The 17,561-nt window shown below is 40.5% G+C and overlaps 1 pseudogene; it reads right to left on the bottom strand.

The window, feature by feature from the left end:
• Positions 1-6,137: 6,137 nt before the first annotated feature.
• On the bottom strand, positions 6,138-12,744 carry LOC101581312 (annotated as a pseudogene).
• Positions 12,745-17,561: the final 4,817 nt, after the last annotated feature.

The following is a 17,561-nucleotide window of genomic DNA, read 5'->3' as shown; positions in this document are numbered from 1 at the left end:
GCAGTTCAGTGTGACATTGAAAGGACAGGCAGACACCTCTTAAACTTACTGGGCTTGGGGTAATTTTTCTTACAGCAGCACATCTAATGCTATCTTCTGCAGAAAGCATTTTGCCAGCTGAGGTAACCCTAGTGGCAGTGTTGGCCCCCACACTCCAATATGGGTTCCACCTAAAGGAGCAGAGATATTTTGTGGGGCTGGGGTGGGGTGGTAAGGTAGTCCCAGACCTCTCTTACTCTACTAGTCAGGAAGAAAGAGAAGATTGTGGAAAGACATTAGCAGTGGCAGTATCAAGGAAAGTCTAGAAAGAGCTCCACAGAGTCTTAGAACTTTGGCTTCTTTTCTTCTCACACCACGAGTACCATTTCCTGGCATGGTGGGCCAAGCAGTACCAAACCTTATCTGTTCGTATAAACACCCTTTTCCTTCACAGTAGGTCAGAGTGAACAGAACCTGATTTTCCTAGAGAGAAGAAGATATTCTTCATGACTGCCAAGTTTAAGCCTTACACAACAATGCTAATTTTTATTTAACACCTTTAAGTTGTTAAGTAATGATGCCATGTCTTGTAAGGTTTCGCATTTCTCACTGTATCTGGCCTCGGGCCTCACATATTGTTGGCGTTTTTCAAATAGCAGCTGCAAGTTTGTAAGTGTGGACTATGCATCTGTTAGAAATGGGATCATGCAGGAGAAAGTATTTTGAGAAAGCTATTTTGAGGCTGGAAGGGGGTATCTTGAGGACACTGCTGAAAAAAAATGCTATCCAAAAGCACAAGAAAGGCCTTTTATTCCTATAAAAGTGACTCAGATGGCAATACCAAATAATAACAGTTATGATGACACATAAAAAAAGAACCAAAGCCTGACAGTGTCTGACTTGAGATTATAAATTGGCTCATTAGCAGGGAAAAAATATTTATTGAAACACAGCCATGATCAATGAGCTTATTATCTTGTACTGGCAGCCAAGAAGTCCTGAAACATAAGCATACTGTAAAAACTGGGCAGTTGTTTGTGTAAGTGGTCATTTGTACATGGCTTTGCAACAGGGATGAGTTTGTACCAAGATGAGCACCAGGGATAGGAGTTGGACTTCGGGGTCCTGTTCTGATCATCTGGAAAATAGGGCTAATTGGGATGCTCCCTTGGAGGTTTCATTCACTGACGCTTGACTGGGAGCTCAGAGAGCTTTCAGTCTGACTCCATGGTCTGTGTTTGGCCTTCTTATTAAAATACAAAACATTGAACTACTTTGTCTGTTTCACTTCTCTTTCAAGTCTCTGTTTATCTGTTACATGAAGGCTTTCTTAGGAATTTGCCTTTTTCAGTTCACTGCCCCTCTCCTTTCTTCTTTAGAAAATTCTTTTTATCCCTTGGAACATTTTAAATATTATTTAGCATAGACCGTATTGCAAGACTCAGATACCTCTTACAAGGTCACAAATGAGAAAAGAGAAGATACCAGAAGACCAGAGAAGGCAATGCTTTTTACAGTAAGCAGGTGGGATGGGACACAGGGTTTAGCACCAGAAAGCTGTGACATGAAATCAGGAGCCTATTTGTACTAAGTGTGTGCCTGAGACATGTTTGGTCAGCTTCCCATTGTTGGTACAGATACTTGGGAAAATCAGTTTAAAGGGAGAAAAGATTTGTTAGTTCATGTAAGCAAATGAGATGGAATTTGAATCCAGCTCACAATTCATACTTGTATCATCTGCCGCTTGAATGCTTGCTTGGGAGGATTTGGAGAGACCATTTCAATTTTTCTTTTTTTTTTTTTTTTTTTTGTGGTCTAATAAAGTAGGCCAACCTTCATTTTAGGCTCTGGATGTACAAAACTTAGTCTGAGTTTCTGACTGCTCCTCTCCCTCACCCTGGAAGGATTCTATACTTATAAAAACTCTTTATTTTTGTGGTGCTGGAGAGATTGAGTCTACAGGCACTCTACCGTTAAGCAATAGCCTCAGCTCTATTAAAATTTTATTTAAAAAAAATATTGAGGCAAGGTGGCCTCCCTGAGTTGCCCAGGCTAGCCTTGAGCTCGCAATCCTCCTGCTCAGACTTCTGGGTAGGTGTGACTTTAGGCCTGTGCCACTGCACCTGGCCAATTGATTTCTTAAAATATTGTTGCTGATTATAATACATTGACTTCATTTCACATTAATTTGTGTTTAGAAGCACAAGTAGCACAAATATTGAGAGCTTTTTGGTAGCCAACCAGGGAGTGTTGGTGGGTCTCAGTAACATGTTCCCTTCTGGGAGGCTGTTTCCATGACCCTTGGACACAGAGCCCGGTACTTGGTCTCCTCGAGTGTCAATCATCAAACTGATTGCCTGTTCTTCTCCCACCAGCGACTCTCCTCCTCTTGACTATTATTAGCTGTGACAGCCTAATTTTATTGCTGAGTCAGACAATCAGCCTAAATTGCCTTTTTCCACCTCCAGCTGTGTCCCTGCCTTGTGGGAGAGAAAGCCTCTCTCAGAGCTCGGTACACTGCCCAACTGGATCAGATGCTCATAGCCGCTGTCAGGCCTCCTCTATGGTCTTCTGTAGCTTCTGAGCCCCCAGGTCCCTCACAGCCCCCTTACTGGAGGAGCTGAGGGCTTTGTTCAGAGACTTCAGTCTCTCCCAACAGCCTACCCATGCACCTTCACTGCATCCTCCTCTCATTTGCAGCTGGCCAGTGCTATGTCTGTATCCTCTTTTTGTCCCGCTGGACCCACTCAGTTTCCCTGTCCCTCACACTGCTACCATCACTGAGAGGCAGACCTTTATGGACCCCTTGAAAGAGTTCTTTTGCCTCCTGTTTTCCAGCTGGGATCAACACGTGAGCACTCCAGGCAGGAGCCCTAAGGGAGATGAGGACCTTTATTCCCTGGTGTCCTCCCTGTGGGATCACACTAGGTTCTTTCACATAGAAGGTCAGAGTTTTTCTCCAAGGAGCCCCCTCCTCACTAATGGCTCCATCCTCTTGCTTCTAGATTTTATCCAATGTTGAATTACTGGTCCTAATTCTGTGCTTTTCCTGACATCCATGACTTTGCAGTTAGTCCCATAAAAGGAAGGATATATTGCCCCTACCCTTGGGCTTGCTGCTATGTCTATACACAGTGGAATGTGGGTATACCCAGCCACCTGTCCAGGTTTCAAGCCCAAGCCTTAAGAAGCATCACATGTTTCTGAGTGCCTCTGCTGTGGGAAGAATCTTCCTCCTGGGGTTTTCTGGTGCCTCTCCAGACTGGCCCCAGAAGGAACACATGCAGATCAGACAAGAGGTCACTTTGCAAAGAGGAGCCAAGCCCAGCTGGAAACCAGCTGGAAGAGGGCCCCCAGCTGAGAGCAGCCAACCTCTTGCCAACTTACATACTCATGAAAAATAGATGCATATGGATGGGTTCCACTAAGAGCATGTGATAAGGAGAGACAACGTTCAGCTGTTATTCACATAAGCAATACTGTCGTATTCCTTTCCTTGTATTCTGCTCCTCTCCAGCAAAAACTCCCTGTGTTGAACCCTTGAGGAGCCACCCTTCCTGGAGTGCCATCTGTTTCTTATAGTGACACTGAATGATACAAGTACCAAGCCAGTTCTCTTTCTCACATCCCATTTCCAGAAAAGTTCAAAATATGATACTTGGTATCAGCAACTTCCGGTTCTTTGCTTCCCACTTGATTTTCAATATTCAGGAAAAACTCTGATCTAAGAAGCCAATAAGCTCTTACTTTTTTTTTTTTTTTTTTTTTTTTTTGGAGGGGGGTGTTAATTTCCTTTTAGAATGTGAACTTTTTATTTGGAAAAAGTTTCAAACATACACACAAGTAGAGATGACATAACGAATGGTCATGTAGCCGTGACCCGGCTGCTATGATAACTGACGTTTTGCTGATCTTATTTCATCTATTTATTTTATTTTTCCTCCCCTCCTCTCTCCTTTTTCCCCTTCATTCCCCTTTCCTCTCCCCTTACCTGCCCTCTCTTTTCTCCCCTCCCCTCCCCTTTCCTCTCCTCTCTTCCCTTTCCTTACCCTCCCCATCTCCTCTCCTCTCTCCTCCCTTTTCTCTCTACTCTCCTATTCTCCCCTCTTCTCTCCCCTCCCCTCCCCTTTCCTCTCTCTCCTCTCTTCTGTTGCCCTTCCCTCCCTCTCCTCTCTTTTCCTTCTCTCCCCTCCACCCTCGCCTCCCTCTCCCCTCTTCTGTCCTCTTCTCCCCTCTCCTCTTTTCTTTTCCTCTCGAACTCTAATGACTTCTCCATTTCCAGAGTGACCCAGTAGTTCAGCTGTGGTTCTCATCTTCTGTGATCTCTCAGCAGCATTTATAGGTGTTGTTTGTTCTTCCTTTCTTGCCGATGCTGTCTCCTGGTCCTCCTTTTATCTCTTCTGATGGCTGTTTTTTCTTTTTGATTTCTGACCTGGCTCTTAATGTTAGTGCTCCTGAGGGCCTTGGTTTTCCCTGTTCTCCTTCCGTCTATGCCAATGATGTTCATCATCATTAGAGTTTTCGATTATAGAAACAGCCTGCTGCTGCAGCACACAAGCCATAGGTTCGCCACCACTGCCACCACCGTCTTTCATATCCACTCTCATGACCTAATCGGTGAGACTTTCTACTCCCTGGACTGTTCTTCTGTCCCTTCACTAAGTGTCTGTGCTTGGTGTCTGCATACACTCCACGTTGAGCATGTCCAGCCCAAATCAAACCAGGGGACTTTCTCTTGAATCTTTCTCCTCCTGTTTTTCTGGCGTTTCCATCTCAGTTTGTACCTTGCTTACTTTCCTGTCAGAAAACCAGAGAGCTCATACCTCTCACTGACCCGGGTCTGACTGCTTTTCTCTGGAAAATTTTCCAGTCCTTCCCCGATTGCATTTCTACCTCAGGTTCAGGCCTTCATCGTCTCTCAGGCAGGACATCCTAGTATTTGCTCTGACTAGCCTTCACGTCTGAGTGGTTTTCTCTGCTAAACACTGGCATCACTTTCTTAAACTCATGGATCAAATCATGCTTACTCCAGTCCAACTTAAAAATATTCCATGATTCCATTTGGAATATTCTCTGAGAATTTTGGTGGGATGTTGAAACTTTTTCACAACCTCTCCTGCTCTCACATCCTGGCAGTGTACTTTCTCCTTGCAAATAGGGCCTACTTGTTGGTACCCTCGGACATAAGTGCTATAGTGTGGCCTTTGCTAAGTGGATCACTGTTGGCTGTGTATGTCTGATAGATTAAAAAATGAAGTTCTATTCTCAAAAGAAAAAAAATTAATGTATGTATTTGGTACAGGGCCTCACTACACAGCTCAGATTTGTAGTGATCCTTCTATTTTCAGCCTCCCCAGTGCTGGGATTATAGGCATGCACCACTACACCAAGATTAGGTGGCTTTCTTAGCCCTCCAAGGAGCAGGGCCGGTGTGGCATGCAGTACTGGGAATCGAATCCCAGTCCCTGCACTTACCTAAGTAGGCACTTAATCTACTGAGCTATCTCACTGACCCTAAAATAAAAGTTTTAAAGTGTCCCTTTCACAACTCTTGAATCTCCCTTGCCATTCTGATATTCTTTTTTTTTTCAATCCTCAATTGCATACTTTTATTAACAAAGGATAAGATATGAAATGGATACTAATATTAGAGTTTATGTTGAGTCATCTGATGTAAAGGAATGTTAAAACAAAATTTGACCTTTTAAAGAAGAAAAGAATCTGATGCATGTGTTTGCATTGCTCTTTGATTTCACACTAGTCTGAATCCAGATACCATAAATATCCATAGTACAGCATTTGAGAGTTGATTCAGATGGTCAACCCTCTACCAGCACTAGTTCTGAGATGCTGACTTACCATCATATTGTACAAGAGCTTTACATATATATATTGGAAGGGTCTACAGGGTGTTCAGGGTCTCACTACTAAATCAAACTCATAGTGATCTGCTTGTTTACAGCCTCCCAAGAGCTGGGATTACAGGGGTGCACCACCACGCCCAATCTCAATCACTGTCTCAGTGTGCCTCATGGGCAGGGCCCACACAGCAGTCCTGGGGATTGAACCCCCATCCTTTGAGCCTGCTTGAGGGTGCTTTAATCCACTGAGTTATATGGCCGGCCCTTATATGTGCTTTTTGATAGGCTAGAAAACTGTTAAGTAAAGGCACTCACATCAGGGGCTCTTAACAGACTGTTGTGTTCTATTTGCCTTAGGTACACAATGTTGATAGATGAGGCTTGAGAACTGTAGCAATCTCGGTTACTAAGGCCCTCACAAGCCATCCTTACAAATCTGAAGAAAACTTCAATTTTACTCTCTGTAAGCTTTAAAGTAACACTTTCTGGCAATGAAGATTCAGTATGAAGGATGTCTAAAGTTTTTAAAGATTTACTATAATTTTACATCAAAACAATCAAAATTAAAAGAAGTAGTATCCCAAGCAAAGGAATAAATTTCTATGGCTAAATCGTGTTTAGCATGGTAAAAGTATTGACTAGTCAATATTGATCCATGGATGAGAAGACAAATCTTTTCTTCTTCCATTGAAAGGCAACAAATTTGGTTATACACATAGCCAAAGGAAATGTATTAAAATTACAATTAATAATAAAATAAAAACATATTTGTTACTTCACAGATTTACATGGGAGAATAAAGTTATTTACATGTTCTACAAATATCCTTTTAGTTACCCAAAGACCAAGGTAGAATAACCTTATTTTTTGTTTCAGACCATTTAAAACAAATTATTACAAAAAACTACAATCAGAGGTAAGTCATTTCTGCAATTTCTAGGGATTTAAATAGAGAAGTTCTGGTATAGAGAAAGTAACAAATCTACTTTCAAAGTGTGTAACAACACTATTAGGTAAAGGGCTAGAAGAATTAAGAAAATAGAGACTTAATGGCTCAGTAGGAGATATTTTTGTTAGCTAGATAACCAAGACCTTTCCCAATCACTAATGTAAAAGTGCACATACTTCCTTTTTGGTTTTCTTCTGTTTTGCTTCTTCAGTGTAGAAAGCAGTAAACTTACTTTGAGTCTTCTGAAGCTTAATCAAAGAGTAGGCAAGTGTTCTTCTCACAGGTATCAGGAAGCTGAGGAGAGTGTGTCAGGTGTGTCTATCTGATGGCTGTTCATGACTACTTACTGTTGTCCAAGGAAAGAGGCCACGGGGTCATCTGGTCGCTGGCATTTCATTCTGTCAGCTTCCATTTCCTCTTCAGTGGGGTCCGGAGCTTCCCATATGCTTTTATAAGGTGCTTCCTTTCATCAGTTTGCAGGGTCTCTTTAGCTTTGAGAAGGTAGCCTTCTCTCGCATTCAATGTTTTTTTTTTTTTCTTTCAGTTTTTCATGTTTCTTTTCTTCACCATCACTCTCTGAGCTGCTCTTTCATTGCATCTTCTTCTTGTTTTTCTCTGCTTTAAGTTTTTCCTGTTGCACCACCAGGAGGAAGTGCGATTTTTTCATAGGTTCTTCTCCAGATAGATCATTTGTAAGACATTCCTCTGAATTAACAGTCTCCTTCTCCTGTACAATAAGAATACTTGAAAAATGAGTGGCAGCATTTGCATCCTCATCTGCCAGAGAGGTCCTTAGATACAGGTGTATGTGGATAATCACATCTTCCTCCTGCTTGGAGCAGACAGTGGTCAGCTCCAGTCCTTAATGGCTGTGCCTTGTCTTGAGTGCTCCATAGTCTTCAGCTTTGGCTAAAAGTGATTCAGCAGAGTTGCATCCAATTGTTCTTGGCCAGCATATTTTTCTAGGATGCTTTCTTTCTACTGTTGTTAGAAAACTTTTTTTTGACTTTAAAAGACTTATGACAGCTCCATTTTCGTAGGATGTGCCTGAAGATGCACTTTAGACTTTGTCATAGGCTTGCCAAGCAAGCAACTGTGTTTGAGCCATTGAAAGAGTATCTCCTGTGTATCTATTGAAGTTCTATCCAGCATAACTCCCTTCATGTAGGTTTTTCCCTGCATTGGCCTACAGATTCTCTCTCATTGCCCTAGGTTTTGGATCACCGTAGGCAGAATTTGAATCCACATTTCTCAAATATTTTGTAGTTATCTTCTTGAATCCTAAGATTCCTGACAGTGATCATCTCTTTTTTAATTAAAAAAACTTTTTAATGTATCTGGTACTGGGTCTCACTATGCAGCTCGGACTTACAGTGATCCTCCTGTTTTTAACTTCCTCAGTGCTGGGATTACAGGTATGTACCACAATACCTGGTCTCAGTGGCTTAGTGCTCATGGGGGTATGGCCAGCACTGCATGTGATGCAGGGGATTGAACCCCAGTCCCTGTGCTTGCCTAAGCAGGTACGTAGTCTGCTGAGCTAACTTGCTGGCCCAGTAACTCATCTCTTAAAGTCATAATTCTGTCTGTACGTAGCAATGTCATCTGCATATTTACCTTCATCCTCATCTTCACTCTCATGATCTTTTTCCATCTGAGAATTAGCTCCCTCTACTCCCCACTGGCATTCTGGAGAATTAACTTGTCCTACTAATTTTCCTGAGGCTATAATTCCTAAAGTTTCTAAGCTTTCAATGTTTATTTTGTCAAATCAACTGTGGCATACTCTTTCACAATTTTCATGTGTCTTTCTGGACTATAGCCATTCCACCAGTTCCTCTTCTCATTGTAGTCAGATATCAACTGAGGCTGGAATGTTCACCTGGAGCTATATTAGTACCTGTAAATTTCGCTCCACCTTGCCAACATCTCTTGTGGCCGTCTTCTTTTCATGTGGTATAGTCCCACAATTTTCACATGCTCCTTTGAAGTACTTCATAGGCATGGAATTCTCTTTCACACCTTTCTTGTACCATTATCCAGATGAGCTGAAATTGCTTTTGTTTACTGGTTGCAGACTCTGCTGCTGTAAGGTAGGTTTCCTTGATGGATCAATAAACCATGGCACTAACAATAAGCTTGTCTTCTGGATGGTTAACAACCTAAGTTTGCAGACCAAAATTAGATGAAAAGGAGGGCTGCAAGGAAAGCCAACATTTTGGCCCTAACCTTCCAAGGTCAATTAAGACTCAGGACATGTGAGAACTTGTACTGTAACATCATGTAACTCAGTAGTGTCCCAAATTTTCTGATCAAGGAGATTATGGGGCCAAAGAGGAAAGTGATCGATGCTGTAGAGTGTGCCTAAGGAGAGTCACATGGAGAGAGAAAACATTCTCTCAAGCTTTCACACAGAGCACAATGGCCAAGCAATGGCTGTGACTCATCCACTTGGCTGACACTGACAAAGGATCTACAATCTGAGGTACAGGATCTCAGGATAAATCCTGAGGGGATTTCACTGACCTTATCAGACCCAAAAGCTACAACTCTTGTTGCATAGGTCCTTCTTTACCTTGGTCTTAATCATCCAGCAGAAAAGTATGAAAACGAAATATAAGAAGTAAAGCCATGCTGTTATGTTGAGTTGTAGGGGACTCAGGTCAACAATTTCTGACATTGCCAGTTAAGCGGAAGACCCAATACTATTATGGGCTACTGGACTCTTTTAGCATATTTTGCTGAGTTTACATACCTTTAATATTCAAATAACGGAACTTAACAAAAAAAGGGTATACAGATGAATGTCCATTTTGTATCTGTGTATTCAAATGGTTAGGATAGATATATAGTTACATTCTCTTAATGAATAGAGTGATTTGTTTTAATGGTGTTTGTAAGTAGGATATCATGTCCGCATCTTGTACAGCAATTAACCACTAGGAAGAATATGCAATGTGTTAATTATTGAAACTGTCCTACCAATTTGATTTGAAACTGTCTCATTGCTATTTGTTTACCAATAAAATTATGGGGAAAAAAGAAGGGTAGACAATAAAACTTACCATTTCCGTGTTTCATGCAAAAAAATAAATAAATAAAATAAACCATGTCACTGAAGAAACATACTGAGGAATATGAAGATTGATATCTTCTCCTTCTTCATCAAATTCTGTTAGGATCACTGACAATTTTCACTGTTCTCACACCTTCTTTTTTCCTCCTCCTTTCTGGTCATCTTCCTTGGTTTCTCCAAATGCATTTCTTATGACCCTGATAGAGGTACAACATTTATTGTGCCACAGCTCCTGCTCACATGACGATGGGGCTTCTTCCAGCTGACTAGCTGCCTGGACTCCAAAGCCAGTCCATGTTAAGTCAGACAAGCTGTGAGTGTTTACTTTCAGGGTTTCTGCCTTCTCCCAGCAGCCACAGAGGTAGCTTCCACCTTCTTCGCTACATAGTGATTATATTCGGTTTGGGTGTTTGGTAAACATGCATGATACATCTTGATCACTTTAACCCCCAAATCCTTCAGTGCTTCCTTTCCCCTTCTCCAGATTCCCTTCTGATCTCTACAAAGATTACTTACTTTCTTGTGTCTTAATATGATTCTTTACTTTGCTTCTTTTGGATTTCTTATGTTAGAGATACCATTTGATATTTAACCTGTTATGACTGACTTTATTTCACTTAGCATTTTAGTCTTATGACCCATCATCCAGTTTCCTACAGTTTACTCAAAATTATCCTCTTTATGTTTGATAATCTTATACATATTTGACTATGTTGTTTCTGTCAAACGAAATAGTCAAAACAGAATTTAAGTTTTGAGCAATTTCCTTTGAGTTTCTCTATTCAAAAGGGGCCTACTTACCATGAAAATGGATTTTGTCTCTGTAGAAATACTGGCAGTGTAAAGTTTCTAATTCTTCTGTAGGACCTTGAGTGCCTCTAAGGCAGAAATGGTATATTACTTATCATTTTATTTATCCCCAATGCCCAGCACATAGGAAACAGTGTTTGCTTGAGTTGCATCTAAATTAGCACTGGGGCTAGAGAGTAGGATTCTGAGAAGGCACAAATGTTGCCAGCCAATTGCAGTGAAAGCTGCCAAACATAATCTATGAGCTGAGAGGCTGGGGTCACCCCATCCCCTGCAGCGAGGGCCTTCAAACCTGTCAGATGTCAGCTGCATTTGCAAAGCTAGGTGTTCAGGTGGAAGGTTGGATTTTTCTTCATTAAACTTATTCCCCAAGGTGGGGCTCTGACAGGAACCCAGTGAGATGTCAAACTGGGACAGCTGTTGCCAAACCTGGTGGAGGCATTTCAGACAGCTGGTGATACAGCTGCCGCCCCAGACTTCATGTGTGAAAGCCTTTTCTTCCATAAGGAGGTCAAAATGCTTCACAAACAAATGGCAATACTGAAGCAGCCACAATACGACGGAATTGGATGTCAGGTCATATAGGTTGGGGTCTCGATTCTCATTCTTACTGGTTGTGTGACTTTGAACAAATTAGATCATCCTTTTGAGCCTCAAATTTCTTTTTTTTTGCCTCAAATTTCTTAATGATAGTATTAGTTACTGTGAAGATTGAATGAGATAAAGTATATGAAAGTGTTTTATGTACTGTAGAGCACAGTTACAATGTTAAGTCTAATGAGAGTATATAAAACTTATATTTATTTGCTATAATATGCATACATGTGTGTGCACAAAGAGTGATGTGATGAGTAATTTTAAGTGTCAGTTTGATGGGGCCTTGAGTGCCTAGATATTTGGGCAAATATTATTTTGGATATGTCTAGGCAGGTATTTCTGAATGAAACTAATATTTGAATTTGTATATTGAATGAAGCAGATTGTTTTTCTGAATGTATATAGGTTTCATATGATCAATTGATGATCTAAGTAAAACAAAATTAGATAAATAAGAGGGCACTGTTTCTGCCTGGCTGTTCGAGCTAGGACGTACATAAGTCTTTCCTTGCCCCTGTGGTCAGTTGAGACAGTTAGCCAGTCTGGGTCTCAGGCCTTTGGACTTAGTCAGGAATTACATTATTGGTAGGTTTCTAGCTTTCCAATTGCGGCTTTAGAACTTCTCAGTCTCCCTAGCTATGTGAGCCAATGCTTTGTATTAGTTCTCTACTATATCTTATTTTATCAATGTACCTAGCTATCTCCTACTGGTTTTGTTTCTCTGGAGAACTCTAATTAATGCAAATGATCAGGTTGATACATAATGACACACTCTTGAATGTCCAGCTTTCTGCTTGGAACTGTGATAGATACAGAAGATTGTATGTTACAGCTTTATGACTTGAAAAATTTACCAACTAGCTACTCCGGAGATAAGGCCAATTTATTCCTCAATCTTCGTATCTTTGGTGGAGAAGAAATTTGTAGCTCACAACCAAGGTGGAATATCTCTTACTGTTGCTTGTTCTCCTCAAGGGAGGAGAGAGAAAAGGAGGAGGAGAGAAGGTGGAGGAGCTGGAGGAGATGGAGGAAGACGAGGATGAGGAGGAGCTTACATGATTAGTGAGCTGGGAAAAGGGGGTTGAGCAGGGCACTCAGCTCGTGTTCACTTCTCTCTTCCTGTAGTGCAGATCAAGGGGTGCTGCTTTTTATACTCTCTGGCACAAAAAGACTGTGGGTGTGACAGGATGGGGCCAGCAATGGTTTCTCAGCTCTCTGACTGGGTGGGTAGCTTCTGCTGAAAAGTGTTGAGAAGTACATTGCACATTGTCACTTAATGTCAATGTTTCCTCTTGATCCTGTCCAAACTATGTTTCCTTCTTTAAATCTTCATGGTATAAATCTTCCATTATTAGAGAAGAACTTGTCACTTTGTCACAGGATGGATTTACCCCAGGATCCTTATGCATTCCCAAATCTAGAGGAGACCGATGCCTGGGGTATTCTGCAAGGCTCGTCAGTGGTCTTGTCATTCTACATTCTACAGAACTGTTTAGGATGGACTCTAAGTGTGATTCTTCTCTGTCTCCATTGATGTGAGTTGCTGAGATGCTTCTTTATTTTTAGTTTAGAATACTGTTATGTTAGGCTTGGTATTCTTCATGTTTTTCCTACTTGGGATTTATTGAGAATCTTGGATATGGAGAACAACATTTTTCACACATTTTGCATGTTTTCGATTATTATCATCAAACCTTTTTTCCTGCATGAAAGAAAAAGAAATAGTGAGATATATAATATGCTGTGTGTATAAAAAGATCTATTGTAAGGATTTGGCTTGTGTGACTGTGGGGACCAGCTAGGCAAGCCTGAAATCCATAGAGCAGACCATCAAGTTGGGCAGGCCAGAAACTAGGCAGCAATGTTGCTGTTATCCACAGTAAAGTATTGTTTTCCTCAGGGAAATTTGAATTTAGTTTTGAAGCCTTTTCTATTAATTAGATAAGACCTTTTCAGATTATTCCAAACAGTTTACATATTCATTTATTATAAATGCTACTTACATCGACAAAAAATCTTCATAGCAACACATAATTTGAATAACTGTACCTCAGCCTAGCTGAGTCGATACCTACAGCAGACCATTCTATACTTCTTTTTCTCCCTCCTCACTTTCTAGGGCTCCAGTTACATGTATATTGGAACACAACATTGTCCCACAAATTTGGCTCTGATAAAACTTCTAACTCATCTTTTGTCTTTTTATTACTTGTCTTAGTCTGTTTAGAGTACTATAAAAATATCAGAAACTGGGCAGATTATAAACAACTGAAATGTATTTCTTACAGTTCTGGAGAAGATGAATTCAAGATCAAGGTGCCCCTGGGTGTGGTGCCTGGTGAGAGCCCGGTGCTTATAGACAGTCTTCTTTTCGCTCTAACTTCACCAGGAAAAAAAGCAGTGACTCCTTCTTGGGCCTCTTTGACAAAGATACTAATCACAGTCACAAACATTGTGTTCTCATGGCCTAATCACCCCTCTGACCCTCACCTCCTAATGCCATCACCATAGTGGTGCAGATTTCGTTGAGTGAATTTTACAGTGATGCAAACATTTAGCCCAGTGATGGCAAATCTTCAAAGACGAGTGCCCAAACTGCAACCCAAAGCCCATATGTTTATTGTAAAGTATCAGTACTGCAATCAAACCTGAATGCTGGGCTGGGGAGATAGCTCAGTGGCATAAGTGCCAGCCTGACAAGTACAATGGTCCTGAGTTTGATCCCTGGTACCAAAACCAAACAAACAAAAAACAACAAAAAACCCCGAAACCCCAAAAAACAAAACCCTGAATACTGAGGTTTCAGTTTAGAAACAAGAGCTCCTACATTGATATCTTTTGTTAAAAAAAAAACAAAACAATATATGTATTGTAAGTGTGCTACCACTGATTTCGACCATACCAACTTTTATAGACATTTAAGTAATTATTCCATAACAAATTTGTACTGATTCCACCCATGCAATATTTTGTTGCACTTGTACTTTTCAGCTTTAGATTTTACACTTGGTTGTTTTTTATAGTTTCCTTTTATCTGTTGAGGATCTCTGTTTCTTTACCCATAATTAGCACATGCTTTTTTTCTCAAATAGTTTCTTTTACTACTTTGAACATAGTTATTATAATTACCTCAAACTCTATTGCCTAAATTTGAATCTGCTGTAAATCAAATTCTATTTTCATTTTCCCCTACACAAGCTTTACATTTTCTTGTTTCCTTGCACATCTTATCATTAATGATTGAAAACAAGAACAACCAGGTGTGGTGGTGCACACCTGTAATCCCAGCACTCAGGAAACTGAGGCATGAGGATCGTTGTTGTGAGCCTGAGAACAGCCTGGGCTACAGAGTGAGCTTCAGTTCAGCCTGAACTTCATAGTGAGACCTTGCCTCAAATGGTGAAAGGAAGGAGGGAAGGAAGGAAGGACGGAAGGAAGGAAGGAAGGAAGGAAGGAAGGAAGGAAGAAAGAAAGAAAGAAAGAAAGAAAGAAAGCCAGCCAGATGTCATACATAGTAATTTTTTTTTCATAGTACATTGTGAATAATTCACTGCAACCTGTGACTTCTGATTTGAGTTTTTGGGAGTTAGAGAACTTTCCTGGACTCAAAGTGTGAAACAAGTCTCCTTTGCAGTAATAGAGACACTGCTGTCTGTGTTCATTATAAAAGGTCTCGGTCTCTAGTGATCTACCCGCTGCTTCCATAATCTAACAGTTTCAGCCAATGAACAGGACAAAGTTAATACCCAGACACCTTAAGGCAAGAAAGCTTTTACTTCTACTACAGGATCTAAGGTGGGTTGAGGAATTATTCAAAAGCCAGCAAATTCACAAGTCTCCCCAAGCTTTCTGTTTTTGCCAGGCTGTCTGGAATCTTCTGTGTCTGTATGTAATTTAGCAGACAGCCAGGGAGCTACAGAGAGTTTGTTTCGTCACTTCCAAAATTCCTCAAATGTCTAGCTTGCTCTGACACATTCTCTAGTGTTACTGTCTCTGACTGTCAGAGCTGTCTGGGGGAGGCCAGGAAAGACTGAGAAGGCTGCAAGGGGACACCGAAGGCCTCCAGGCAAGAAGGCCACACAAACTCATCATTCCTCCCTAGTGCTGGGAAGCTTTTAATTTTTCTCATTTTCTTCTTCTCCTCCTTTGTCTTCTCCCTTTCCTTTCCTTCTTCTTGAGTCATTGTTCATTTGTTTACGCTTGGTTTTAAGTCTTGTAAAACGGTTGATATTAGTGATTTTGTTCATATTCAGATTTGTTTTCTATGAAGGGGAATTATCTGCTTTCTTAATTTTGTCGTTATTCGAAGTAATTCTCCTGAAGTGCTCTTTTTTATTTATATGAAAGGCTAATTCAGAGTTCCAAGTCTTCCATACAATGTTTCTTTTTTGTAATGTATTTTTCCATAATTTTATTGAGAAACAAATAGCAATAAGACAGTTTCAAACCAAATTGGTAGGACAGTTTCAATATTTAACACATTGCATGCATTCTTTCTAGTGGTTAATTGCTGTACAAGATGCGGACATGATATCCTATTTACAAACACTATTACAACAAATCCCTCTATTCATTAAAAGAATGTAACTATATATCTATCCTAACCATTTTGAATACATAGATACAAAATGGACATTCATCTATACCCCCTTTTTTGTTTAGTTCCGTTATTTGAATATTATAGGTGTGTTAATGCAGCAAAATATTCTAGACGAATCCAGTAGCCCATAATAGTATTGGGTCTTCTGCTTGACTGGCAATGTCAGAAATTGTTGACCTGAGTCCCCTACAGTTCAGCATAACAGCATGGCTTTACTTCTTATACTTTTGTGCTGGATGGTTAAGACCAAGATAAAGCAAGACCTATGCAACAAGAGTTGTAGTTTTCGGATCTGATAAGGTCAGTCAAATTCCCTCAGGATTTATCCTGAGATCCTGTACCTCAGATTGTAGAACCTTTGTCAGTGTCAGCCATGTGGATGAGTCACGGCCATTGCTTGGCCATTGTGCTCTCTGTGAAAGCCTGAGAGAATGTTTCCTCTCCATGTGACTCTCCTTAGGCACACTCTACATCATCGATCACTTTCCTGTTTGGCCCCATAATCTCCTTGATTAGAAAATTTGGGACACTACCGAGTTATATGACGTTACAGTACAAATTCTCATTTGTCCTGAGTCTTAATTGACCTTGGAAGGCTAGGGCCAAAATGTTGGCTTTCCTTGAGGCTCTCCTTTTTCTCTAAATTTGGTCTGCAAACTTAGGTTTTTAACCCTCTAGAAGAGAAGCTTATTGTTATTACCATACAACTTAGGCTGTTAAGCTTAACCTCACTATCTGTCTACATATCAAACATCTTAGGCAGAACATGGAACAGGTATTTTTCATCAAGTATTGATATGTTGAACTTTAAGTCCCTATAGAATATGATGAAAAAACATTTAAAAATTAGAATATACTTTAAAAATAGGCATAAAGAATTATATGATTCTTATGCTTACACATAAATCCAGAAATCTCACCATATACAACCTTGAAGCAGGACAGTCCCACAACATTCCTTTTCCTATCTCCTGCCTTCATTCACCACCCCCTTCTTTTGGAACAATCATCTACCCGAGAGACAGTACAGCAGCAACTGGCATGTCATGACAAGTAACCCGTATTCAGAAGACCAGAATGAAAGGCACTCCAAGCATGAAACTACTATTACAAATTGCCATCTTCAGTGCAGTTGCTTAGTTCACAGGTATCAGTATATATAGTTAGTCAGGGTGAGAATCTTTCCAATTAACTGCTGGATTCAAAAAGCTTCTGGAGATTCTCAGGATCATTGCCTTGCCCATCTTCTACATATAACTATATGGCTTGTCACTGTCATGTTCCCTAGCTCTTCTCCTTTCCCTCTCTTAATTAGTCCTCGAGTTCTTGCTTTCTTTTTACTTGGATTATACCTTTCTGTTTGTATTTCTTCTTTTGAGTTTTTACACTAGGGAAACTATACGATATTTACACATGTGTGTCTGTTTTATTTCACTTATGAGTGTATCCTCGAGTGGCATCCACTTCAATACAAATGCTTCAAGTTTATCATTCTTTATAGCCAAGTAATACTCTATTGTATAAAAATACCACATCTTTTTCAACCATTCCTCAGGTGATGGGCATCTTGGTTGATTCCAAGATGTGGCTATCACAAATTGTGCTGTTATAAACAAAGGCACACGTATATCACTATGATATGATGTTTTCAGATCCTCTAGGTAATTTCCCAGTAGAGGAATAGCTGGT

This window comes from Octodon degus, unplaced genomic scaffold (assembly GCF_000260255.1).
Source record: "Octodon degus isolate 3935 unplaced genomic scaffold, OctDeg1.0 scaffold00094, whole genome shotgun sequence".
NCBI classification, from domain to species: domain Eukaryota; kingdom Metazoa; phylum Chordata; class Mammalia; order Rodentia; family Octodontidae; genus Octodon; species Octodon degus.
Note: the sequence above shows the minus strand (reverse complement) of the source record. Positions and strands in the feature narration are given on the sequence as shown.